The 26,544-nt window shown below is 47.0% G+C and overlaps 1 protein-coding gene and 1 long non-coding RNA gene across 3 annotated transcripts in view; one reads left to right on the top strand and one right to left on the bottom strand.

Moving 5' to 3' along the window:
* Positions 1-26,544, top strand: part of cdh19 (cadherin 19, type 2) — a 104,821-nt gene that overhangs the window by 44,607 nt on the left and 33,670 nt on the right. For both annotated transcript variants that reach the window (XM_088401608.1, XM_088401609.1), the window contains one exon: positions 3,865-3,953. The gene's annotated coding sequence lies outside the window, so the exon portion shown is untranslated. The remainder of the gene's footprint in view (positions 1-3,864; positions 3,954-26,544) is intronic.
* On the bottom strand, positions 23,141-26,418 carry LOC148408135 (uncharacterized). The gene is made up of 3 exons (XR_015863696.1): positions 26,138-26,418; positions 24,170-24,251; positions 23,141-23,396 (listed from the first exon to the last, which is right to left on the bottom strand). It is a non-coding gene; the product is annotated as an uncharacterized LOC148408135 (long non-coding RNA).

Here is a 26,544-nt window from a genome sequence, read left to right as displayed (position 1 = left end):
CTTCCGAGACGCTTGCCGAGAAACGTGTCAAGACTCCCGTATGCAAATCCAAAGAATATGTTGCTTACACAACTGATGCGGAAATATTGTCGAATTCTCAACGTTTATGATCATTCACTGTCAGCCCAGTAAAAATGGGAAAAAAAAGCCATTAACTATACCGCTATACGTAAGGCGCAACCAATTATGAGACGCACCTTCAGTGAATGGCCAATTTGAAAAATGGGGTCCGCATTATAAGGCGCATAAAATGGAAGCTGCGGTAGTGGCTGGGCTTGCGTTATGCATCCACTAGATCAGGGGTGTCAAACTCATTCTTATCGAGGGTCAGTCAAACTTTATTAGCGTATTTTCAGCGGTGACGGAAGGACAGAAAGGAACCAAACTTTCAAGTTTTGTTTTCCTTTTCGGTTTCTCGTCGTTGAACAGCAAAATGGCGTTCGCGGGCGTGGGGCGGGCCCTCGGAGGCGACGGGCCGCCCACGTCCGATCATTTCAGTTCCAAAGTGGTTTTGTCGTAAATTCTCGATCTGAAAGCTTGCGCGACCTTTGCGCGGCCTTTGCGAGTATAGGTCGAAAGCGAAGGCCAAAGAGGACGTCGTTTGCCGACGGGCGCCGCCAAACGGTCGCCTCCGACGCGCTTTGCAGATGTAATCCGTACAAATAAAATGATTTAGTCAGCCAGCCGGTGGAGGCGGCTCCCCTGAAGTTTTTAATCAGGCTGTGATATTGAACCGCTCGCGTTGTAATTAAAAACTGGAGCGGGAATTAAGCAGAAGGCCGGATTGGCGCATTCCTCATTTCAAATGCAAATGGCTTCCTCCCCTCGCGACAAAACAAATGGGATGATTGAAATGAAGATCTGACCATATGGATAAAATATGATAAAGATCTGGAAAGCACCGTTAGAGTAGTTGTGTATGGGTTGTCTCGTATTTGGTTTTTGCAATAAGTATATTGGTAGATTATTGGACATGGACCTTTGCTGTTGGACTTGTTTGTGAAGAAGTTGTGCAGCAAAGGGCTGAACAGCTCTTGATTTTCATGAAAATAAGATCGCGGCATGGACTGGGACCTACAGACCCCACGGTTGCAAAGCCATTGTTTACGTTGTTGCCATACGTCTCCCCCAAGCCTTAAGGGCAGCAAATGAATAAATGAGGAGCGGGCGGGATGGGAATTTACAATGGTAGAAGATCCATTCTCCTCGCAAGTAAAAGATACTTGTCTTCCTTCTAGGTCGCCTGAACCTGACAAGCACAACAAATAAGAAATTCGTCTTTCTGCTTCTATAGATGCCGGATACATTTTTTCAGCGCACGGTTTTGTCGGTTGTCAAAGCCGAGCCGTGACGGGCGATTCCCGCGCTCGGCCGGCGTCAAGTTTGTCACCGGGGCCGTCGGGATCTTCAGAGCCAAGCTCCCCGGCGGCCTCCTTAGTCGGCCTCTCCGATGGCGTCAATGTCAAGAGCCAGCTCTGGTGACAGACGCTATTAAATATTCAAAAGCGCTGCTTGTGCAACTGGAGAGCGTCCCTTGCGCTCTTTAGGGTACACTCGCTTCCCAGGCACCGTGTTAACATGTGTCGTTAGCGTCATTCCCAAAATATAAGACGCGCTATTTTCCCCCCAAAATGAAGGCCAAAAATGTGGATGCATCTTATAAATGGTAACCTAAAGATTACATTTTTTTTTTGGACGCAGTGCGAGGAATTGGTTCTGTCACACACACTTAACATTTAACGTGAAACAAATATAAAGCCTACGGATATGAGCACAAGAAAATTTGAAGCGTGTCGGAAGATGAGATTGAAAGGATAAAAATGTGATCAAATATGGGCTTTTCAATATGTCCAAAATTGAAGTTTGTAATTTTGAATGGCAGTAAATGAGCCCGACATGGGCTAAATTTGCCATCCGATAGGGTGTACCTCCTGACCTCCCGTTTTCAAGCATTTAGAAGGGACAGCATATTGAAAGTCGTCATGTTTTGACAATCCATGCAATGATTTAGCCTTTTTTTTGGTATGCTTTTCCTCGGGTTTTCCACATCAAAAAGCCCGATTTGGGTCCAAATTTCCCCCGGGGGTTCATGTGAGCAATCGGCGTTATACGTAGCGCAACAATGTAAAAGCTGCAAAAAGCTGACTTTTTATGATGGGGCCCCTTTAAGAGTCAACCACGAAGAGGACAACGTGTCTCGCACACGTGCGGACTTGATTTGTGGAACTTGCGCAACTTTCCGCCGCTCCTGTTTGGATTTTGCAAACAATTTACCGGGAGCATGAATCACCGGCCTTGTTGCGCTTCCTCCACAGGAAGTGAGTCGTCGGCCACCGCGCCGTTGACCTCTGTGTTTCTCGGCCGGCTTTCCCAAAGGGACGTGCGCGCCGTTCCGTCCATTTGTCATGCGTTTTTTCTTTTCTTTTTTTTTTTTTGCCGCTGCGGCTTTTGATAAATGAGCAGCAGGCCGCTGACACCTTCATAACCTTTCCGCGTGCCGCACTAGCGTAGCAGCTACCCCGACGCTGGATTGGATTCCCCCGGACAAACGGTTGCCCGGAGCTACTTAATGCCGCTATTGATTATCCGCTTAAAAGGAGCACAAGGGCCTTGAAGATTGAAACGGCAAAGCCCGCAGCAGGTCAACAATGAACGCCGCATTTGCGACAACGCTCGGAAGAGCTGACATCTGCTGGATGGTTCTAGGAACTGCCGCTCTCGGGCTAAAATGCCCTACGGCTAGTCTCGCAAGTAACATATACAGTTGCGCTCAGAAGTTTATTATAGATTTTTTATTACAAATTATACATGATATATTTTATACATTGTTTTTCCTTGCGACGCAGCTCGACTTCTTTTTGCCGCCGTTTGTAGGGTGCGCCCATATCTATATCTATATCTATATCTATATCTATATCTATATCTATATCTATGGGTACGTGCGTGTGTATGTGTGGTCAAATTGTTGTTTGGGAACACGCGACAAGGACAAGGCATGGCGGCATTGGAGGAGGAATAAAAATGAGAACCCCGCCGCGTGCTGCATTCAGGCGCGCGGCTGGAATCGCGCTTGGCAACGGTTGCCTTTCATCCGGTCGCCTGCGAAAAAAATGCCATTTTTCTCGGGCTGCGGCTCCAAATGCCTCATATTCAATGAAAATGTGGCGGGCATTGATGTAAGAGAAAATTCGGAGGGGAGGAGGACAATGTGAGTGAATGCCATGAGAGACGTTTGCTTTGCCGCCGCAACTTCAATCGCATGATTAATTAGCGCGCGGCGGAAGCGTATTTCCGTCTGTGTCTACCCTCGGGCAAAACAAAACAGCAAAGAAGCAATCACACCTGTGTTGACGTTTTTTTTTATGTGTGTTTTTTTTACGTGCGTGTTGTGGGCGGGGTTCCTCTCCGCATGAAAGTTGTGATGTTGATTCAGGGGTGCGCATCAACAATTTGTCCGTCATATCATTTGTTGTTGCGTATATGCTGGATTGTGTAAAAAAAAAAAAAAACAAGATGATTTTTCCTGCTTTTTGGTCAGAAACTGGCATTTTTGGTGAATCATGTTCTACTGTTGAGAAAATGTTTTTCCGGCGTTGACTTTGTACATAGAAGGCAGCCGGCGGTTCAGCAGGTCCGTTTGTTTTTATCCGCGTCACTCAAGCTGTGATCAGCGGCGCCGCATCTTCATCCGGGACGCTGTCGTTTAATCACGGCGCAAAACGATCCAGCCCATTAGCCCGGGCTTCGTCAAATTGACGTCTTGATTAGCGCGAGCTACCAATATTCATTTCGCGGCTCCGTCCCCGAAGGTACGCCAGCACCTTTTCCGAGGTCCGGGCTCATCCGTGTTCCGCTCCGTTTCAGGTTTTCATCGGGGAGTCGTCGGCGCCGCTGCCCGCGGACAAGTCGGCGATGAAAAAGCTCTTCTCGCCGAAGAACATATCATATCCCCAGTAAGTCAAAAGTTTCCATTAGCGCTGCTTCCTCTTTTATGAACACTGAAAGCCAAATGCTCAGCCGGCCAAGGACATCAAATAAGGAATAAATTGCTCTTTCTTTATATAAATGTTCAAAATGCGCTCAGTGGCGGCGTCAAATGTTATATTCTCTCATTCGATCTCTCCAATAATACATGAAAACGTTTTTAGCCTTAGCTACGCTGGCAGCTACGTCTTGATAACACTTTATATCCCATACTAGCGGTAGCGTATTTTCCGCGCTAGAAGGCGCAGCGGATTATAAGTCAATGAATGAGCTATTTAAAAAGGCTTTTCATATTTAAGGACTACCATACTTATGGGCTGGCATTATGCATCCACTAGATGGCGTTGTGCTAAAGGGAATCAGAACAATCAGAAAAGTCAGTCAAACTTTATCTCCGCGCGAGGTGACACAAGCTAGCAGCTAACTCTTTGAAATCCTTTTAATCTCATAAATTGTAATTAATGTTTACATCGTGTACCTTATGCATTTAGCAAATTAAAAAGAAGACAGTGAACTAGATACAAGTTTTTCTTTTAGAAAAAGAAACTGCCATTTTGTTACGCTAAATGACGCAAGCTAGCGGTTACCTCTTTGATCATAAATTGTAATTAACGTTTACATTGTGTAACTTAGACACTTTTAAAAAAAGTCAGTGAAATACAGTATGTTGTATTGGAGCTAAGATGTTTTTTTCTTTTTGTTTTTTTTTCGCTCTGTCATAATACTAAGCCAGAAGATGCATGCTAGCAGCTATCTCTCTGTAATCATCTGATTCCCATGAATTTCAATTCATGTTTACTTCGTGTAACATTTTAAAGAAGCTAGTGAAATTTGTCATTATAGCGAAGATGTATTCTTTGCGCTGTCATTGTACTACCTGCAAGCTAGATGAGGCTAGCTAGCAGCCATCTGTGGTCTTTTGATTCCCAGCTGCTGTATTTAGTTTACATTATGTCAGCGATTGACCGAGCTAAAATGTTTTTTTCACGTAAAAGGAACTCTTCGATTTGGTAGTTTGGGGCGTACCTGTCATGGCTACAAAGGTTAGCTTCTAGCTAGCATCCAGCTGGGGTTTTTTTTTTTGGCATAAATCCCATCCTGGAGTATGAAATCAAAGACGCTTGTGGTGATTTCAAGCACATAAGGAAAGTTTGAATGGGAAACCAAAACACACCTGGTGAGCTTGTTGTTATCGCTAGCGCTGATTGGCAACGCGGGCACCCGAGGTACTTGGCCGAGCGCTTTTGGCTTTAAATGTCACGCATAATTAGCTCCGCGCTCGCGGTTGAATTATCATGCAAAACTCGGATGTGATTCATCCGGCCCCGAGACGGTCGTCGTCGATTTTAAATGACGCCCGAAGCATTTCAATTGTGTTGCTGTAATTGAGTAGTTGAAGGAATCAAAGCATTACGACTTACGGCGCTCATAATCTTCTCTTGGAGGACTATTCGTATTGTTGAAAGCACAAAGCAGTAGAAGTCACTCCATTATGCAATATTTCATTTACATGTGAGTATGTGCCACACTAATTACCACACGATTTAACAATGGATTGATGGATTCAAAGACGATAAGAAGTGAAAGGCAACAAATAGCTTTGCATGCTACAAGAGAAACAGCACTATCCGGTGGCCACAAAAGGCATCACACCAACTTCCACTTCCATGATACTGAAATTCAATCAGCATCTTGCAATACCCTCTAAAAATTATAATTAAAAAAATCTTCCAAGTTTTAAATGCAGGAAGCCTCTATTGTTTTTTTTCTATTTATTTTGATTACTATTCCCATGTTGTTGTACTTCTGTGCTACGACGGAATCTCCAGTAGATGGCACTGCTCACACGTTGATTCGAAGATCCTCGGTCCTCTCGCTGCACACCTCATTATGTGCGATCCTTAAAAAAAAAACAAAAAAAACATGGAATGCCAATCATCCGCAAAAAATCTTTTTTCACCAACAATAACAACCAAAAACCCAATTAAAATAATTCATAAATGAAGCAAATATTTTCATTCATGAATGACTTTGTCATCCTTAGTTTTGAGGGGTCATCATCAACAGTTAATTAAAATAGTTGAAAAAGATAGATTTGAAGTTCATGTAAATAGCCCTATACTTTTATTTCATTACTAGTAACAACAAAAGGAATGAATATATATATATATATATATATATATATATATATATATATATATATATATATATATATATATATATATATATATATATATATATATATATATACACACACACACACACACACACACACACACACATATGAAAATGCATTCCTCCAGAACCTCTGATCCAATTATTAATATTCTTTACATGTTGCATTCGGGTTGAAGCAGCTGTTCCAATCATATTTGGCCTTTGGAGAGACTGCCATTTTTGGCAAATCTTGTCACATAAATTAAAAAAAATAATAATGCAGCAACAGTCATATTAATTGCTGTCTTTTTTATGATACCAAAGGAAAAATAGAGCAAATATAAAATAACATTTATATTATAAATAATAATCATAATTTAAGTATTTGAGTGTGACGCAATGAATTTCCACCCCAATAATAGGAAGCACAGGTTGACATTCTATTAGCCTGTGCAGGCGCACCTAACGCCGCGTCCGGCGAGCGTATATACGGTCGGTAAAAGTAGGCGGCGAGCAGCGTAGCAGAGAATCCATCTTGGCGAAAGGTCAATACGCTATAAAAAGCCCCATAAGCATCTGGCGGCCGTCTAACGCGACTTTGTCATCGGGTGCCGCGTTGCGCATCCTTCACGGATGGCCGCCAGACGCCGACAAGCGGCGTATGTCGTCCCGCCGCTTCCCGCACGCGTACTTGCCATCCGGGGGCGCCGTAACATCTGAGTGGCGCGCTTTGAGCCAATCACAAGCCGGAGGAGAGTCATTTCGCCAAATGCCAAATACGGTCGCAACAGCTGCTTCCATCCGAGCGCGGCATGCCGAGGATCTTGATCGGATCTTAATTCAGCCGATCCGATAATACAATCGTAATACACTACGAGTAAAACAAAGTAAAAACAAAACAAAAAAACTCTTTAATTAAGGAATTTAAAAAACTTCTATCTTGCATTTCCTGGCCAAGAGCCAATCAGAGAAAGAATGCAAATTTTTCTGCAGTCATTGGTCGCTTTAAAGAGTGACCGCCTCGCACTGGAAAGGCATCCCAGAACGCTAATCGACAAGAAACCGGAAACCGGGACGGAGAAAGGGAGCAACTGCAAATAAAGTCAGCTGAACTTACAAAACGGATAAATCGCCGCCGACAGAGCGGATGAATACTTCGATGAATATGCGCGACTTGACATGCTAATGCGCGCGCTCCATCAATCGACGCAAAACCCCCCGAAGAGCCTCGTAATGCGTTTATCCGAGGTCGAGCCTGACAATGAAGCATCTCTCCGTTTCCCTTCAAGGACGCCGACTTCCCGCGTCGGCCGCGGCTACCTTTTTTCCTTTTTTTTTCTCACCTGGCTTTTTAAACAGGGGGGCGGAATGAAGCCGTCCCAGGTTTACGGGCGGCAAGGTCACAAGCCGTAGCGACGGACGGCGTTGATAAAAGCGGGCGTTTAGCAATAGCCGGGGAGGCGGGATCACCCGTCCGTCACCCTTGAATCGCGGGTGATTTGCGTCGGGCCCGAAAGATGAGCGAGCGCTCGCATGGGCAGAAACGCTCGGCTGGAGACTCTCATTTCACCGTCGTCGCCGGGAAGGTTGGCGAGTTAATGGCGCGACCTCGCACGCAATAAACAAGCGGGGGATATTTATGAGGCCGCATCATAATAGAGCGCTGCCATTCGGGGCTTTATGGTGGCCTCGCTACATGCTAACGTCAGGCCCGCGCTTTGTTTTTTTTTTTTGAAATGACATTTTCAAACAAAAAAAAAATCAAATTTACGCACAATACAATGCAGAACAATGTACGTATTACCTAAAAAAATCAAATTAACCTAAGATTATTTTAGCTAACAAGCTAAATATGATACCATGGCGTTATAGTCTTGTCTTAGCCAATCGGAACCGGTAAAAACCGGCATGATGGTGAGTAAAGAATTGACTTTCGGACAACTTGTTGGAGCATATTTGCAAGCTAGTCTAAACATATTTGAAGACATTTTTGCAAACTTACAGTACTAGCAATATGTTTCGCATGGATGTCAACATCTCCTTCAGGTGGCTAACCGCTAACTTCCTTAGCATTTTCACCTGGACAGGAAGTAGCCACAATGAATTCCTTACTGAGCTGTATTTTTATTTTTTTTTAATATTGAAGAGAAAAAGCCGAGGGGCAAGCGGCGCAGTTCTTCATCATCGTTCTCGGTGACTCCTTTCATATCCACATCCATAATTGGAATTATGAATACTGATTAGGGAAGCTGTAAGTATGCAAATGAATGGCAAAATGAGGGTGAAATGTGACGGGATGAACACTAATTGTGAATTTTTTTTTTTTTTAAATTTTCAATCAAAATGCCTCTTTAGTCGTCCCCTTGAAAGCAAGGGGGGGGGGACATAAAAATAATACATAATGCATCAGTGCATGCGTCCTGCGTTATGCCAAGTGCACGTCCCACTTCATTAATTCATCCATAATGAGTTTTGCAGCCTGTGAGAGCCGCTCGCTTGCAGGCTGCCCCCGGAGTCACAGCTAATTAAATCACAATCTTAAGTCCCCGTCCACACGCGCCACTTCCACCTTTTGTTTGCAAAGTGGAGAGTGAGAGGAGGGCTTAGGGGAAAAAAAAAAAAGAAAAAAACACACAAACAAGTACGAAAGTGTTATCCAACCGGCTAACGCACACGGCCGCTAGGTGGCTCTCATACACTATTGCTGATTACTTGCTTTTTTTATTTGATGGAAAAGGTGGAAAATATATATGTATACATAATGTGAAAAAACAAAAATAGATTCCAACATTGCTCTTTCTCTAAGCACAATTACGAAAATAAATACATATCCAGCACAGCAGCATCTATTATACAAATCAAAATGTTTAATTCAATTTAGAACCGTTGCGTATCGCAATTGTGATTATTGCGGAAATATCTTATCACTGAAACGACATAATAGCATAAATAATATCAATGCAGGGGCTTCCACTGCTTGCTAATGTCCTGAGAGAGGCTCTTGCTTGTGGTTAGAGACAGAATATTATCATAATTTGCTCATATTTTGCAACCTCCTCCCTTGGTATGAAAATGCCTTCAAGGGATAGTCCACTTATTTCGCCATTTTCAACAGGCGTGAAAGTTCGCATTTCCTCTATAATTAATTTGATGACTAAATTACTTTTCATGTACAATTAACATGTCATGGTTTGTTGGGTTGTGGGTTTATTTTGAGGGGTTCTGTTTCTGTTTACGTTTATAGTTCCGGTTTCTGCCCCTGTCGCGTCTGCCTGCGTTAGTTTTGATTTAGTCCACCTGTCTGTTACCTGCGCCTCGTGTCCTCCAATCTGCTCCCTTTGCCTGTTGTCCCTGCCCAGCTGCCATGTGTTAGTTTGATTAGTTTGTGAATGTATTTAAGCCTAGTGTCTGTTACAGCCCGTGTCGGATCATTGTCTCTGTCGTGTCAGGTCATTGTCGTCTTGTAGTCCCGTCTCGTCTCGCCCATCAGTTTCGTGTATTCCTGCCAGCCTGCCCGTAGTGTTTGTTTTCCGTTTTTCCAGCTTGCCTGCGCCCTTAGTTTTTGCCGTCCTGTTTTTCCCGCTTTTTGTTCCCGTTCATTGTATTAATAAACATGGATTTCATCAACCCCCTGTCCCGACGCTCCCCTGCTTTTGGGTCCTCCGCAACCACGCCGGCGTTCACACCCGCCGTGCACCCCCGTGACAGAATGATCCGACCAACGCAGGACCCAGCGGGAAGCCCGCGGCGGCGGACACGACGCCGCCGCCCCGTCCGCATCCGCTCTCAGCCCGCCGGCCAGCCCCGTTCCCCCAGTGTAAGACCTCTTGTTTTTTCTTCCGTGTTTTTCCCCTCGGAGTCCGCGCCTGTCCCCGCTTCTGATCTGTCCCCCGCGTCCGTCACTTCCGCGTTTCCCTCGTGTTCCTCCGACCTCCCTTACGACACGATTCTGTCCCCGCACGTTTTTTGTAGTTCCGATTTCGCTGATTTGCGTAGTTCACCTTCCGTCCGTCCTCCTGATCACTCTTCCTCTCCTGCTCGCGCTCCTCACTACACGTTAGAGTCTAATTTTTCCGACATCGAGGATTGCCCTCCCTTCGTCACGTTTCGTTCCAGTACCGGTCCTGATTTTGTTTACCCGCGTCCCTCTTCCGTCAACACTTTTTATCATATTCCGTATTCGAGCCCGTGCACCTCTGATTATGATTTTGATTCAGATTTTGACTATCAGTCCGGCCAGTCCTTTTACAGTTCGTCCGAAGACTCCGATTCAGAGCCCCTATTTGACCGTGACCTTTTCGTGGGCTCCCGGTTGGCATTTCGTGGCCGCCGGTGGAGGGGCCCGCGAAAAGGCCACCGCCCCAGTGACCACCAGAACCCATCTGTTCAGCCTTCCGATCCGTTCCCGTGTCTTCCAAACCGAAAAAGAAATGGAACTCACTCTCTTATTCGCCGCCTGATCGATGATCGGCTCCGATTATAAAGTTGTTTTTTTTTTTTTACTATGTATTTATGGGGCGGCTCGGCGGCGGGCGGGGTTAGCGCGTCCGCCTCGCGGTTCAGGGACCCGAGTTCCAATCCGGCCGGCTCCGGCCTCCCCGTGTGGAGTTGCGTGTTCTCCCCGAGCGGGTTAGGCGCGTTTCGGATTCCCCGCAGTATGAGCGGTCGGTAAACGCCTCGCCAGTGGAACGTCGAATGTGCTCCAAACGGTTGTTTTTATATATATATACAAATACGGTATTTTCAAATCCCAGCGCATCTTACTACGTAAGTGAAGGGGAACGCACGTATCAGTGTGATTCCCAACTAACGAGCATCCGCGCTGCTCGCGCGGGCGTTTATGGTTCACGAACGCCGTGACGACGGCACAATTGTGCGTCGCAAAGGTAACGGCAAAACAAGAAACCGCGGGAGCCCTCCGCATGACGCCACCCGCTCACTTTTCATCTCAAAACAAAACGGGCATTGTTCCCACCTGTCCCCGGGAATATCTAGCCGCAAACATCCTAATGGGCCTTTAAAAAAAAAGAAAAAAAAAAAACGGTCCCGGTCATTAGCCTTCTCCGATCAGACGCTACACCTGAATTATGGCGAGCGACCCGTCTTTACTATGGATTCGCTGCTGGGCCGGGACTCCTCTTCGGCCGAAACCTTCAATCTGTTGGCTTAGGGCAGGATTTTCTGCCCGAAAACTTGGATGACAAAATCACAAAACCAATTTCATGCTTTTTCAAGTCGGAAGGCAAAATCCCCTCTCAAACCCGTAGCCTCCTGTACATTAAGAAAAATACATACATACTGGATGTACATATATATATATATGTATATATATATATATATATATATATATATATATATATATATATATATATATATATATATATATATATATATATATATGTTTTTTCCTGCTTAGTGTTTTAAGTGTTGATAACAACGCAGAGATTAAAGGGATTTTTACGGCAAATATAGCTGCCAATCAGGGCGATCAGCATGCTTTTGCACGTAATGATTGCACCGCAAATAATTGTTACCGCAGCTGGCTCAATACGAACAATTTACTGTGTTATTTTTACATTTAAACGTGTAAGCAGGAAAAAAGTGATTAATTAGCGCGCTATAGTACCTGCTGGCGCGCACGCCTGCTAATCACTTGTCTTAAAGGCCAATTATGTTGTTCTTCATAAAGGGCGACTTCATCACCAAGAAATCCGAGGCCCGGTTTATATTCCTTGCAAATACATACGGCCCCATTTCTATATGCTGTAGGCTAAGCTTGCTCAGTCTTATTTCTTTCTTCTATGTTTCGCAGGTTCATTGAAGGTCAAGTAGCAAAGATCGGCTCCATAAAAATTCATTTGCATTGACCTGTTTCTGTAATACATACGTGTCACTTCGATTCGATTTGAAACTAGCATGTTTCCGCAGCTATAGCTTCTATTCTGTGCGCCTTAAAATGCGGTGCGCCCTAGGTATGAAAAGGGTTTTGGAAGTGGCCATTCGTTGAAGCTGCGCCTTATAATCTGGTGCGCCTTGTGGTGCGGAAAATACGGTAAAAGTTTAATGGTCTGTTCTCAGTTCTCTGAGGTTAAGGCATCATCAATATCGGCACCGATAATGCAAAACATCATAAATCGGTTCAATTCAAAGATGAAAGTGCCATTTTCGGTCTATCGAGCGCTGATACAGCCAAGCAAAATTTGCCTCGAATCCCATCAGGAGGAACGTGAATCCAACGTTGCCGAGCGAGCGACGTATTTAACGCTTGCAGCTCCGAAGTACGGCCCGGATTTTCCTACGGTTTGCATTCCGAGCGTCGGACCTGGAGGGCCACCCCCAGGAGGGCGGGGCGTTCTTCGGCTCGGCCGATCCCGTCAGAAAAATAAAGGCGGACGGCCGTGACGACGGGCGCGCTCTCCTCCGCCGCGACCCGGTCCGCGTTTTCCATTGATTAAAGGGTGTTTTCGGACCCGCTTGACTCGAAATTCCCCCCCGCTGAATTCATGTCTGTTATCACCTAGCGGGGACGCGAGGTGACGCGGTCCGGTCGATCGCACACACGCCGCGCGATGGCCGCTCGCTCGCTCGCCGTCGCCGGCTCCGAGGATTCCAACGGAGCCCCCCCAACCCCCGCGGCCGCCGTCTTTTAATTACATCCGCTAATAATTTGGCCTTTCTTCTCACACCGGCTATCATTTTTAGCGCCGGCTTGAATGCCGGCAATTATGCGTTGTATTCCTTTGAACGGTCCCGGCGGCGCAGTCTACTTTCTGAAAAAATTTTTTTCCCCCTTTATCCAAAGTACGTTTAAGCGAAACAGACAGGACGCGGCGCCACATCGGCCGACGGAGGGGTGAGGGGGGTCGGCGCACCGGCTTGATTTATGCGGCGCTAGCGCCGGGCCTAATGGTAATATAGCACAGGTAATTGAAAAGAAAATTGAATTAGGTCAACACAAGCGGCGGCGGCGCTCGGATGTCACAGCGAGTCTTTTACGAGCGCATCACTCGGCCCACGCGGGCGCGCATTAAGCCGTCCCGCTGCCAAGTCAAATATCAAGCCGCTATCCTAATTGTTGCCATTTTTCATTCAGACGCCGAGTTGTCCGTCGCAGTAATCCGACGCACGCCGCTTTGTACCGATGAGCTACTGCCGAGTCGCCGGTGCGGCCGCGCTCATCAACGAGGGCGCGACGAGCACTCGAGGATTAGAGGCCTCGATCGCGACGGACCTAGCGGGCCAAAAAACGGACGCCCGTGCGCGTGCAGTGGTTTTTCTACTTACGAAATGAGTTTGTTCCGGAGGGAATCTCGTAACGCGAATCTTTCATAAGTGGAGCCGCTTCTTACAAGTAAATAGTTTAATCCGTTCCAGAAGGCTCCTCAACCCTTTGAATATAATATTTATGTTTTGGATTATTTTGAGCATGCAAGTTGACTTTAGTTTGGGGTCATGCGAAGTGCTTCCTGTGCGATGTCAATGCTAAAACGCTAACAATGCAAACGTCAGATGCGAGAGCCCAAAATAGTATGTTACATTTGTGTTTTTACGTGAATATGTACAACGGTAGCTGTAGCTAATGTCAATTTTATGTTTGCTGGTTCTGCGGTGTAAATTCTTGTGGATGTGGGTGAAACGAGTAAAGATGAAAAGTGGAAGACCGCAGGAAACATCGATGCAAAAAACTATTGCCTCCTTTGCCGGCATAATAATACATGACAAAAATGTATTACACGTATTCCGATCCGTCTCGTATCTCGTATGATATGCCGACAGCGTCGCCTTTCGTATGTCGAATTTTCTCTCATTATCGTGTGAGACGCAGTTGAATAGCTGTACCACACCACACCCAAAAATCCGCGGTATAAAACAAAGGCCACTAAATCCTCGCCAGATCAAATTCATTCCGACCGAGGTGGGATGAGAAATATGGAATATATAATTAGGCGTAAAGACACGTGAGACGCTAGCGGGCAGACGCAGGAAAGGAGCCATTACTCATCGGGAGCCTCGCTAATGACGCGCAATGCAATTAACAGATAGCAAAATCAATTAGCTAGGACTTGGCGCGACACCTCGGAGGCTCCTCCGCTTCACCTCGGACTTTTGCAACAAGTCCGGAGCGCTTTCCACTTTGTTTTGACATTCAATTAGGCTCCTGTCACTATTCATCGTCAGCCGTTCGGATCAGCAAATTGCGCATTTGGAGTGCCCCTAACGTCTCGCACTCAGGGCCTCCGTGTTTACGAGCTGCGCGGCTAAAATCGGGAAAGGTCGGCGACATAAGGGTTCCGGGTGGACAGATATTCAAAAATAAGAACTGAGGCACGGCAGGGGGTATGGAAATGAAGTACGGGATTCATTGTGACCAGGAACTATTCGGAAGAGAATGGCTGTCACCGATTACCTTTTCGGACAGAATCTCTAGCTGCAGGTTGGGGGGGTTTGCTCGGAGAGTCTCAGGATCACATCTCTGCTACTTGCGGATCACGTGCTACTTTTGGCTTCTTCGGGCCGTGACCCCCAACTCGCACTGGTGCGGTTGGCAGCCGAGCGTCAACGGGCTGGGAGGAACATCGGCGCCTCGGAATCTGAGACTACGGTCCTCGGTCGGACAAGCGCGGGGTGCCCTAACCGGGTCGGGGATGAGGTCCTGCCCCGAGTGAAGGAGTTCACGTGTGTCGGGGTCTCTCACGAGCGGGGGTAGGACGGAACGGGAGATGGGCGGGCGGACTTTGTACTGCTCTACTCTCCACCGGGTCTGTTTACTTCAACGCGTCTGTTTTGTTCCTCTTCTCGATCTTCCGAAGCGTTTCGTGAGCCATGAGTGTTTAGGGTTACAAATCAACATCGGAATCATGTTACTTTAAAGTATGACAACTGCGCGACCAAAACGGTCGACCCGCCGTCGAAACGAACAAACAAACGGGCTACGTAAAATCGGAACAAAACAGCAAGGCCGGTGAAATCCACCGGACACGAGGCTCAAAATCAGGACTGTCCGGTTTATAAGGGGATTATGCTCAAATGCGGTCAAACCTGTACAGGCGGACCTCATTCGACCTTTGAAATGCACATTTCGTTTGACTTTTGTCGGAGAAGGAGCTGAAGATCCCCGCCTTTTTATGAGAAGCGTATCTGAGTGCCTCCCCGTCCGATAAAAGCGCTTGAAATGTCCCCGTTTACGCGACTTTGGAACTCATTGCATAAAAGAAGCATTTTCTGCTGTTTGGCGTCCAAGTCAAATGCGTTTTTATTGCTCGCTATTGCGCACCTGCTGCTCGCGCTGCTAACAATTGAGAGGGAATATTGACAGAGCGGCAAAGCCAGATGAGATCCGGCGAGTTTACGCGGCGCCAACGCGGGTTATTAGCACGTCGCGCAGCTGTCGGAGCATAAAAGGAAGGCAAATGAAAGTCTGATATGCCTCGCATGCTAAACGTGAGATGTTGTCCCGGCAGCTGGCTTGCGGTCATTGGAAGTCTTCATGCTAAGCGCTAAAGCTAATTTTCTTGCAAACCTCCAAATCTCTATGTGAAAGCCAGGCTTATGTCGCCAAGATTCATTTCAAGTTATTGACCGCGTTTTTGACCGAATTTTTATACGCGAATTTCTAACTTTTGATTGTCCGTTAGTCTTTGGGAGACCTTGTTGAATAAAGTGTCCTAATCGTCAGAATTTTGGCGCGGAATTTTCAATAGAGATGATAGCAATTAGAATAAAGCTAACGACTCGCGTCTCGGAGATTAGTTTTGAGTTACCGACCGGAATATTTCCCGAATATTTACTGAACCTAATCGATGAGCAAATTGATCACTCGCGACCATCGGCTAATCGTCGGTCGACCTTTTTGAATATGAATTGTCCAAATTTTGGTGCCGAATTTTCAATCGCGATGTTGCGACGATCGACTACGAAAAAGCTAAGGCAGCCTAGCCGAAGGGTCCAAACTTATTTATGCTCTGTATTTTCGCCTAGACAGTTAGAGGGCGCTAAATTATGAAAGATTTTAGTGTCTCCTCATGTATTTCCATCGCTTATGCGTGTAAAATGGACCCCGCGGCCAACAAAAATATCAATATCCCGTTATCAATATTTCACTCTCTCTCGTAGCCTCGGGACGAGGCATTGAAGCTTATCGGTGCGGACATGTTAGGCCTTGAGGGGACGCGAGTAAAGAAGAACGGGGAAGGCGGATAAATAAATCTGCTTCCGCTAACCTGAGCGCCAAATATATTCCCGAGCCCCCCCGCCCGCCCGCCCGCTTAAGTGACGCTAACGCGTTTGGGCGGGAAAGTTCCTCCCGAGGAAGTTCAACCCGCAGCGCTGTCGAACGCGCCGCCTCCGCGGCTATGCAAATGAGGCTTGTGATATATGCGCGCAAATGAAAAGAAATGTCGCCTCATCAGAGCAGAAAGTAAAAGTTAGCCATCCGTTCGGCTCCGGCTCGGGCCTGTCGAGACCGAGGGATCCCGGGCGGGCCCGCTCCACGAGGTGCGCGTCAACAACCTTTCCTGACTTTTACAGCAAAAAGACACCTGGAAAGAAGGAAAAGGCGCGGCGGTGTTCGAGGCCGACGCGAATCGCGCGCCGCATGTGGACGGGGCTTCAAACTGACGTGCCATGAAGGCGAAACTTCAGAGTGATTGTGGAGAACAAAAAAACCGTTTTTCTTGTGAGTGATTGTGGAGAACAAAAAAACAGTTTTTTTCACCTAATCGATTGTCTAAAGCAGGGCTTTTCAAACTTTTTGGAGTCCGGGACCCCTTTTAGAAAGCGAATGGTCCCCGTTGCAAATTCTTGCAGAAACAAACAAAAAACAGCCACATTATTTCGAAGGACCCTGGAGTCAGACCCCGGGAGTTCCCGGGCCCCGTTTGGAGAACCAGCGGTCTCTAGAAATGAGGAACAAAAAAAAAAAAGGAAGAAGAAACAAAGCAGAGGTACCGACAGTGTTTTCCAAACATGACTAATGGCGGCGGGCCAGACAGCGCCAAGAGAATTCTTTACCGTACTGTTGTTGTACACTCGGATTAGCAGACAATCTCCACTGAGCTCATTTCTCAGACATGACTAACGGATCTCTGATTTTAGAGACGGGCAGCATTCTTCTACCCCTAACGTCAACTCGGGGTAGAAAAAAAAAAAACGATCATTTTGCCAATCGCTGCCTGGACGGGCAGCGGGCAAGGCAGCTTTTTATTATTCGCTTAATTTTTTTCGTGAATAGAGAAAAAAAAAATTCTTTCATGGCAATTATAACGAGCCTCAATTATTTATGGCTATATTCTGGACATGGTCGGGCCGGAATTTTTGCAATATGTCATTTTTGTTGATTTTTGTCATCTGTCCGAGATGCACAAAGCCGAATGGCCGGATTTTGCCAACTAGACATCCGCGCAGGTGGATGCAGGATGAGCCTGGGCCAAGGGCTAACAGGTTAGCAAATTAGCATCGCGCGCACGCTTTTCCCGTACAGAAAACGACACGTCCCAAAAAAAATAAAAAACGGCGGGCTTGTGTTTGAGTCCAGCGCCATCTTGGCGTGTTGCCATTTATCAAAGCTGACAGCTACACATGTCGGGTAAAGCGACGCATCAGCGTGATGTATCTGCGTTGCATTATTTATGGCGGGCGAGCGAGCGAGCGAGGGAAGGGAGGGGAGGGGTGCCCGAGGTGAAACGTCTCCCGATACATCACGGAGCGCCTCGCGGGGGCCCGACACCGCCGGAACGCCATCGACATTGGCTCGTACGTCGCATCCATGTTGGGAATCTTTCCTTTACAGTTGTCTTAAACTGTCGCACTCTCAAACATTTTGCATCAACTCTTTCAGCGTTTCGGCGAAAAGGAAACCTGTGGAGGGCCGCTCGATTTCGCATCTTCACTCACCTTTCAAGGCCAACAGAATATTGCGTCTATGTAAATATGGGTGCTGCCATTGAAAGATTGATTCCGTTCTTCAGTTACACTTGCATGTAGGTCACGGCTGTGTTGAAGGTGTGCAAACACCGCCATCCAATGGTCACAGTTAGCACTGCAGCGCTCACATTAGGAAAGCGTCGGTCAGGGGTGTCAGTTCCTCTCCATAAAAAATGGATTAGAAGAATTTGGGGGTTTGTTATTCCTACTGTTTTGAAAGATGAGAATTGTCGTCCGTGGCGCCGAATGACTTCAATATCACCTTAGCGTAAGACTGCAGTACTTTGTCCCACCGTCCCGAATTTTCCTGGGATCGCCGCTAAGGTACTGCTAACATTTCCTGAACGCACGGCCAGTTTTAAGTACTTTTTAACGGCCGTCTTACATCTTTACGACTCCTTCTAATTGGCCGGTTTCAACCCGCTATAAAAAAGGAGACGCCGCTACATAATGTCGCACGTGCGCTCGAGGCTCATGGTTTTGCATACTTACGGGCCATATCAGGTACACTAGCGCCGTTCAGTTTTGAACCCTTTTTTTTCCCAACAAGTTTTGTTGTTTTTTTGTTGTTTGTCGACTACAGCTAACAAGATTAGTCGCGCTCGGCATTGCGCCTCCCAGGAAAGACGAGCGCGACTGCAAGGGAAAAAACCAAAACAATTAAGCTAAATGCAAATAAAATCCAAGCCATCGCCTCCATGGGTGTTTGTCCCCGCTCGGCGGCTAACTGGATGTCTTGCTTCCCTCGGCTGCGCTTGAATCAAGCTTAAATAGAAGCCAAAACAAGGCGGCTTCCAAATGTTTATGGAGGAGACGCGCAGAGGGAAGCGGTAAATAGAAGCAAATAGCTTGTGTTTGCCGCTGCTTTTAACCGCCTAATAAAGCGCAAGCGTCACTGGACAAATTCATTCAAGTATATTCAAGCGCTCGGAAGCTACTTGCTAAATGCGAAAGGCCGTTTCGGGGAGAGCCAGAAAATGCCAACATTACGCTCACTTGCGGGCGCGTTTATGAGGCGTGACGGGATTGGGCCATTCCCAAGCAATTCTCAAAAACGCTAATCAATATACCGGATCGTTACAGAACGCCGCGCCATCGAGACTTAACTACCTTCGGTTAAGCGGTAAAACACAACGCGAATACGTTTTTATTTTCAGGGACGGCGATGATTAGTAGAAGTCGAAGAGGTCCGTATTCAGTCAACGGAAAAAATATTGACATCAAAATGAAATCAGACATTTCTCATTGCAAGGTTTGACTGACTTACGTGACTGTTTCGTGACTGTTTTGTTTTGATTCCCTTCAGCACAGCTCCATCTAGTGGATGCACAAAGCAACCCCGGCCGCTACTGTAGCTTCTATTCTATGCGCCTTATAATGCGGCGCGCCCTATACATGAAAGCTGTTTGAAAATGGGTCATTCGTTGCCTGATTATGCCGAGCGCCTTATAGCACGGAAAATACGCTAGCTTCTTTTTCGGAATGTCCATAAGTAGATAGCCGTTGAGTACGAATGGCACGACCCTTTTATGTCCCTTGCGCACATTTGAGGTGCGCGGCAGTGTTTGCTAGCGTGGCCGCGTTGACTGCAGTTCTGATTCATTTAGCGAGCGACCTCTCTCAAGGCCTTTCGTCGACTTTGTACCCCGCGGGCGGGCGGGCGGGCGGGCGGCGTTGCAGTTTGCGGCACGCCGGCGCGGTCATTACGGCGGAGTGCCGGCGTTTTTATTGCGGGGAGGGTGTTTAGAATGCGCGGTGTGCAGCGGCGCCTGACAAAGTGGCGCATAATGTCATTCATCATCGCATTAGCGGCGCATTCATCACATGGGCGCCCCCTTTATTGCAACAAACACAAAGACTGGGCTCCGTGCCATTTTGGAAGACGCGCTTAGGACGAGCCCGCTTGATGCACGACCTCTCGGTTGCAGCTCTAACCTTGGCTTCAGTAGCAATAGCTAACCCCGAGCCGGGCGTAACCCTGCCACGTAAAGTGTAATAGCAATAAAATAAGACAAACCTCAAACTTGGAAAAACACTCTAAAAATGTGTTATTTTTTTCAGTTTCAGACTAACCTGTAACTATTAGAAACTGTATTTATGAAAGATAGAGTTTTAGGTACAGTTGAACAATATTTATGGATGATCATTTTCTCTGTAGTGGTCACAGGGAAATCCGCGTGAAACCCGAACGCTCACTGGATTTTTTTGGTCTGGAAAAGCTCATTTCAATTCCGCCGTTCAGGCTTGAACTGGGGACCCAAAGCTGACGCGGGCGTGTTAAATCGGGCCGGGAATCCTAATGAGAAAACCTAAGCTTAGCTTGAAACGCTAATTTGAACCCCCAGCGGGTCCCTCAGACAAGTATCGATTAGCGGCGCTGCGAAAACCGGGCCGATTAGGACGAGCAAATGGAGAGATTGCAAATGGGCTCTCGGCCGGATCGGCGCCTCCGGCGGGTTTCTCCGTGACGTCACGGTTTATGAATGAACTTTTTGGACGGGGTGTTGGGGGGGGTGACACGATTAATGTTACAGCAAAAGAGGATCAATTGTAATTAGGCGCCAGGGGCGCGCGGCCGGCGATAAGCATCGGCGCCATCCATCAACGGGCCCGCAAATCGTCCGCCGTCGCGCGTCTTGGTTTTTGTCCCGCGGGGACGTCCGGCAATGACTTTTTGGGTGGGGGGCGACCCGAAGTGGTCAGAGCTGTTGTTCACAATCATCGCTTGATGCCATATTTGCCAGTGCAGATTTCTATGACTTAATTTTCCTTTGTTGTAAGTTTTATTTATTTATTTTTTATTTATTCATTCCGGGTGATTACGATTTTTTGTCAAATGTATTTTTATAGCGCTCATTCAATCCCAATGACGTATTCTTCCGTTTTTATAAGAGTCCAGCCGTTCAATCCCACGTACTCCAATTTTTTCACGTTTGGCTGAAGGTGTAAAAATTTCTTGTATTAAAGGAATCAAATACTAAAGTAATACCTTAGGTAATGAAGTTCTAAAGTAATTGTAAAGTGATCGAGTTCTTTAGTATAAAGTCGGACTTATGAGAATGATGTCAGCATGTTAGCAGCAGAATATATAGACCAAAAAAAAAAGAAACAAAAAAAAGCAACGTTCAAGCTCCACTTGTCTGACTTCAGTTATTACAGGTATGTTTGCAAAGGTAATCCCGGCGATTTGGGGGATTTAAAGAAGCGTTTGTGAGAACATCAGCGTAATTGCCACCTGGAGGAATAAGACGTTGACTTGATGGCGCATTCTCACCTCGGCCGCGTACGGGGAAAGCCAGCGTTTATTAAAAACTCCCCAAGCAAGTTTTGGCCTGACGCAAAAAACAAAAAGCGAACCCAAAACACGCTCATGTTGGCAGGGAAGCAAAAAGCAAGAAGAAATGAGCCACGGGAGACCGACTCCAATCCAGATGGAATAAATGAAGAAGAAATGAGGCGGGGGGGGCACCGGGGCAGACGACGAGCCCATCGGCCCGACGTATTCCGAAGCGAAACAAAGACGGCCACGGCTCCGGCGAGCTGCTCTTTGAAGTCTTGTTTTTTGTTTGGTTTGTTTTTTTCGAAAGCGTCAAAGGCGCCCAAGGCCTCCCATCGATTCACATTCGTCAAAACGTAAATGCCAGCAGGGGCGCCCTTGATGGGAATTGATTACTTCTGCCTGATAATTGCCAAAAGTTGCCGCTGACGTCGAGTCCGCCGCCGAGCCGGCTAGGAGAGAGAGAAAAAAAAAAAAGCCAAACGGCCCGGATTAGTGTTTGTGTTTTCTGCTTTTAAATGGCAACTTGGCATTAAAGGCGTTACGCCCGAGCAAACCATTAACACCCCACAAATACAACCCAAGGACACGCAAACGGCAACGAAAAATAAGACTGCGTTTATAAATGTGGACGTATACCCTGAATTTCAGACTGCAAGCAAGTACCTTTTCTCACCTTTTGAACTCTGCAGCTCTCAACTATGAATCGCAACAGGCGTGTTGCCGTTGTGTTGGTGCAGTACTCTAAAAATCCCAGTGTGTGGGTGGTAGCTTGAAAATATGTTGGTGCTGCACTTCTTTATTGCGCTTTGAAAATAAAACAAAATTGGGAAAAACTTCTTTCTGCGGAAATATCGGCCGTTACATCCTGTGATGCGTTGCGGTTTACAGTCAGAAAAACAACAACTTTACATGATTGCGAAAACAATGCAGACTACGGGCCCATCCCAATTATTTGCGCCTTGCGGTTCGTAAAATACGAGGCGGCGCTTTCTGGAACTCGCGCGTTGCGGAGTTCCGTTTCAAAGACGCGGAGACAGCGACGCCGTCGCCGACTCCAGCTTAGAGGACGTCGGCGGGGACGCGGCAGCGTATACATGCTAATGGCGCCTTGTTCCTATTGGCCGAGATTGATGGCCCGCCGGCGCTTCTCATTGATCGGGCCCACGCGATCCGCGTCTCCGATGAGGGGGGCCGGCCCGCCGGGAAGGCGCGTTCTTCCGAGGAGGTCCCGGCCCGGAGGCGCGTCTCATCCGTCGCGCCCAGCTTATTTGGCCAAATACTTTGTAACCTTGCCCGTTTTGCGGCCGCCCCGCCCGCCAGGAAAGGGGAGTGGCGAGACGGCCGCCGTCCTGTTGGGTTTTTGTCGTCGCGACATCGCGGTGCGGCGCTCATTGGGAGGAATGTTCCCACGGATGTGTGATTTTATACCGGCTGTATTCCTCCTTACATTAATCGCCGTAACGGGACGAGCTCCGGTTAGCATCTTGTGCCTGTTGCAGCTAACAGCAGCTCGTGTCAGCCGAGGTTTTCTAAGGGTGATTTTCAATGAAAGAAGCGAGCAGACCGAACCCACGTCCGAGTCCGCCCCCGTTCACGCACTGCAACGGAAAGGTTACGACGTCTACAGCTGACTCAATTAAGAGTGGCAAAGTATGGAACGGCGTGCAGAACATTTGCAATAGACACACATTCACAAACTTGGCGAAACAGATGCCGCTCAACTTTATGGTAAAATGAACTCCAGCTGCGTCACAAAAAGGATAAACGACGGAATTTTAGGAAATTCTCCTGCTGGTTTTTGATATCTCCGTCCTCCAACACACCCCGTTCAAATGATGGCGGCGATTCGAATCCCGTGTATTGGGGGGAAAAGCATTTCTGGCGGGGTTCTAGTCTCATCTGCGTCGGGCGGGGCGGGGCGGGGCGACGGATGGCGGACGGCTGGATTACGGGCTACGCTGTTGTCTGAATGACGGATGAAGGCTGGATGGGAGCACGGGCGGCCGGCGAGCCACCGCCGCGCGGCCGCCGCGTCATTTTCCCCGGCTGGAATCTGGAGGGGGATTACAGGAATGATGGGAATTAATTATGCATTCATCATCAACGTGATGGATTCCGCGCGATCAAACTCCAAATGATATATTTCCCCGGAGAGGCGGGCAGTTGGAGGGGAGATGCTGCAACATTTGGCTTCCATGAAACGGAGCTTCTTTGGGCCCGCTCACACTACGACCTTTCTTTTCTTCCAGTCCGGTTGGCACATAGGCTTCTGTGTTCGGGACCGGCGCAAGTCCAGGTGCCTTAGCTCAGGTGTCGGTCATTAACCCCTGGGGGAAATTTGGACCCAACTCTGGCTTTTTGATGTTTTTGATGTGTGACATCAAAGCGAAAGCATGCAAAAAAAAAAAAACCACTAGGAAGCTAAAATATTGCATAGATTGTCACAACGTGACGACTTTCAATTTGCCCCGCTGCCGACCCTGCCAGACGCTTGCAAACGGGAGTTCGAGACGTGCGCCCTATCGGTGTCAAATCACGCCCGTGTCGGGCTCATTTACTGCCATTCAAAACTGGAAATATTGTCAATTTTACATATATTGAAAAGCTCGTGTTTTATCGTGCGTTTCCCCCCATTTTTGCATGAATCCGTTCAACAGCAACTTGCCAACGGGGCGCAATAGAAATTTTGTGTTGGCACCCCAGAACCACTAGGTGGGGGTAGCGGCCAACTTATGACATTTGCAAGCTTTTCAATGACTTTGATGATTGGCTTAGCCTGGAACCCCGTAATGCTAAAGTCTTGAAAAGTCATAGTACTCTTCTTACGTCGGCCGGAAAAGGGGGGGCGCGTTTGAGAAACGAGGGCGGCGTCCTTACTCGTCGGCGCCGTCCGATTCCTTTCCCACGGCTGCGGAGACAAAGGCCAAAGAACATATGAGGCGCGTGCATTTTTAATGGGACATCCTCATCAAATGGGCCGAGGCCGGCCGAGCGGAATGCCAAGCGTGTTTATGCGGGGACGGCGCCGCGCGCGTGCCGGGTTTGAAGGGCGCATCCGTGACTGCCGCGCATCCGCCGCTGAACTTTGCCTCCGCCTTTAATGAGCAGCAAAGTCGGAAGGATCCGAGCGGGAAAACCTTCTGCGATAATCGCCTCAATAAAACATGGCGGGGATGGAATATGGAGGCCATCTGTCACACCTCCTGTTTACGCCTCCGCGTATCAAAAAGAAACAACTTTCAAAAAATGATTCCCGCGTATCAGTTGAAAATTGCAAAAAAGAGTTACTTTTAGCGTGCTAGCATTGTTGCCAATGTTTAGACTTGCACGTGTTTGTTAAAAATGATTGTCGCCTGCTTTAAAGATCAAACAATATTTGAGAAGCCTCTGAAAAATCAATGAAATAGAAAAAAAAATATGTGTGTGTGTGTGTGTGTGTTTGCATATATATACAGTATATATATATATATATATATATATATATATATATATACTGCCTATATATATATATATATATATATATATATATATATATATATATATATATATATATATATATATATATATATATATATATATATATATATATATATATATATATATACTGTATATATGTATGTACAGTACATATAGTATGTATGTATAAATGTGTGTATAGAAATGTGTGTGCATGTGTGTATCTGTATCTTATGTCTTCAAAAATGAAAATTGAAATATTCATATATTCTAATTCTACACCTTTAAAATTATACATAATATATTATTACGTAACAATCTCTGATTGATTTCTTGCTGCCCGCGTACGTATTGCACATAATGTTACATAATGTTTTTCGCCGTTAGCATACATGATTACGGCACGATGTGGCACGGTATTATTTTGACACACCAGATTATTGGGTGCGCTGGTGATTTTTTTTGCAGAAAATGCCGTCGGTTCCTTTTTTCAAACCCCGAAACCAAAAAGTGCCAGGTGGAAACGTTAGCTCACGAGCTAGCATCCCACCGCGCGGCAAACGCCCTTCCATTCCACGCGATACGTCCCGGACGCAATGACGCCGATCGGGCCGCACCGCCTTTTGTCCGGCGTGCCCATTATACGGCCGGCCCTCAAATGTCACCTGCCGGTCGCCCCCGTTCACCGAATGCAAATCTTTCTTCTTCCGTTATTGTAATGAGCCGAGGCGCAATTAGACAGGGCCGGGTTTAAATGTCACCGAGCGGGTCCTGACATTTCTTCCTTTGATTCCGAGGCTGAGCCCAAACTCCGGGCGCGCCCGGGCGACATTTACGCCGCCCTGTCTTTTTTTAAGCTATAATGATAGCATCCGTGACACGGAGGCCCGCAATTAGCCCCGCGGAAATGAACGCGCTCCGCGTTTACCTCCGGCGCCGTGACCGTAATCACCGGGGCCCAGGTAATGTTTTCTTGCGCGTCGCGGCCGGCCCGCGATTTAAGAGGGTGGATGACTGTAAAAATGAGACATCAAGTGTCCTTTCAGCTGATGAATTTTCTCCGTCAGGCAAACCGGATGAGATTGGATGAGAACGCTGGAGTCGAACCTCAATCGCGGACGCTTGCCTTCAACGTTCTAAATTTGGCATTGACCGCTGGGCGTCTCGCACATTTTTGCCCATTCCTCATTCGTCTTTAGTCGACGCTGGACTGTGTTGTTTTGATAACCGCACTGTAATCCTTGTCATATTTTACAAGTGAAGGAAGAATACTTTGACGCGTGAAAACCCTCTTTCAGGTCGTCTTTTTTTTTCAAGTTTAAGAAGAAGAATGCTCACCTCTTCAGGCGAATGACAAATTCGTCGGCCGAAAACCATTTTTGAGTCATAGCGTGGATCTTCTTTATTTTGTATTTTTTCTTCTTGTTTGTTGACAAAACGGGCATCCGTCAGTAACTTAGGACAAAATGCTCACGGGTGAATGACAAAAACGACATGCTCGAAAACCCTATTTCACCCAAGGCATAAATCGTCTTTTTTTCGGATGAAATTGCGAGGATTGTCCCGCGGGCCATATATTTGACAGCCGTTTTAGAGGAACAGCCGCTTACCGATAGCTCTAAAGTGTTGGAGATCCGCCGCAGTGCCCCCCCCCCCCCCCCCTCCCTTAAAAGGGATTTCTCCGGTCAAGTGGAGGCGTGTCTTACAAAGCGCCTGACACTGGGGGAATTCTCATCCACCCCCGT

This window comes from Hippichthys cyanospilos, chromosome 19, assembly GCF_059441005.1.
Source record: "Hippichthys cyanospilos isolate Australia breed blue-spotted pipefish chromosome 19, RoL_Hcya_1.0, whole genome shotgun sequence".
NCBI classification, from domain to species: Eukaryota; Metazoa; Chordata; class Actinopteri; order Syngnathiformes; family Syngnathidae; genus Hippichthys; species Hippichthys cyanospilos.
The sequence above is the reverse complement of the archived record's forward strand: the minus strand, read 5'-3'. Positions and strand labels throughout refer to the sequence as shown.